The 1,284-nt window shown below is 37.1% G+C and overlaps 1 protein-coding gene across 4 annotated transcripts in view; it reads left to right on the forward strand.

Moving 5' to 3' along the window:
* Positions 1-10: 10 nt before the first annotated feature.
* LOC113484218 (complement C4-like) overlaps positions 11-1,284 on the forward strand; it is a 55,047-nt gene continuing 53,773 nt past the window's right edge. For 3 of the 4 annotated variants that reach the window (XR_003399188.1, XM_026856488.1, XM_026856480.1), the window contains exon 1: positions 17-123. The gene's annotated coding sequence lies outside the window, so the exon portion shown is untranslated. Of the gene's footprint in view, positions 124-1,284 lie in introns of all 4 variants that reach the window. The other variant, XM_026856487.1, reaches the window with a different exon arrangement.

A 1,284-nucleotide genomic window follows, 5' to 3' on the forward strand; every position in this document is an offset into this window, starting at 1 on the left:
AAGAGACAGCCTCTGGAGCACTCAAACCCAACTTTCAGTCTGCTTCTCATTAAAAAAGCTGTGGGAATTAGCTGTAGAATAATGTGAAAAAGAGAGCTCAAGACGCGAGGAGCATCCTACCTGGTGAGTCACCAACAATGGCTGCAGATGGGTCTTTTTCATGCCACTGCCACACAGTGTGAGGTGAACCTGTTGCTTAAAATAGATTGTGGGGCTGGGAAGAGAGATAAATCTGTGCTTTAAAGAAAAATAGGCAGGACAAGCAGGTACCTGCAGATTAAAAGGCTGTTTGTGCTAGCAGTTTCATAAAGACAGATTGTATATTCAGAAAGATCTTAATTTAATGACTTCAGAACAAACAGTTCTGTCATCTTCTCGAATTTATTTCTTCTGGGTTTTTGCTTCATATTTTTCTGGCAACTGTAAATTCATTCTGCTTCTTGCCTGGTACTATCTCCCATGTACCTTCACTTTAAAGGGAAACTGTCAGGGCCATGTTTATCTTCCTGATTATAGATCTTGATAAACTGGTCACACTGTGTGAATTTTATCATTAGGAAAAAAAACTCAACACCATTGAAATGAAACAGAAAAATATACACACCTGCATTTTACAATGTTTACAAAACTCAACACCATTGAAATGAAACAGAAAAATATACACACCTGCATTTTACAATGTTTACAATTTTCATATGATGTTAACGTCCTGAAAATAAAATGCATCACAACTGACCAGGTGTTTTTCAGCCCTTATGGCATCAGTGAATTACATTGTAAAAATGGGGAAAACAAATAGCCTTCATTGTTAATATAATCATTAACACCAAATTGGCTTTGGTCTGGATTTAGCTGACATCTTCTTCCTTCCATATCCTTTTACTATATTACCTTCTTGGTTTTCTTTTACGGCAGCTCCTTCCTGCATTTCCTTTACTGTACCTTTTTTTGCTGCATGAAAATGTTGAAAACATGCCACCTTCTGTTCTTTTTAGCTATTGCACAGTCCCAAGAAAAATAACCTCTGGAAACCTCCATAAAATGACTGCACATCTGCACAAATCCATGCAGGTACATGCATGTAAACCTACATATGCACACATCTCTTAAATCTCTCTGAACTATCAAAATGTCTATATTCACAGGCTTTTCTTTAGTTACACTATTTGCACTCCAGCTGTTAAAATAATTATGCTTACTAAAGCATTTCCAAGGAAAACAGAAATTAGGACAATTCTGACCACTGCTGCTGGAAAGTAAAGGGAGATGAGGAAGGTGATACTT

The sequence above is a fragment of the Athene cunicularia genome (genome assembly GCF_003259725.1).
Source record: "Athene cunicularia isolate RWA chromosome 1 unlocalized genomic scaffold, athCun1 chr1_part1, whole genome shotgun sequence".
Taxonomy (NCBI): Eukaryota; Metazoa; Chordata; class Aves; order Strigiformes; family Strigidae; genus Athene; species Athene cunicularia.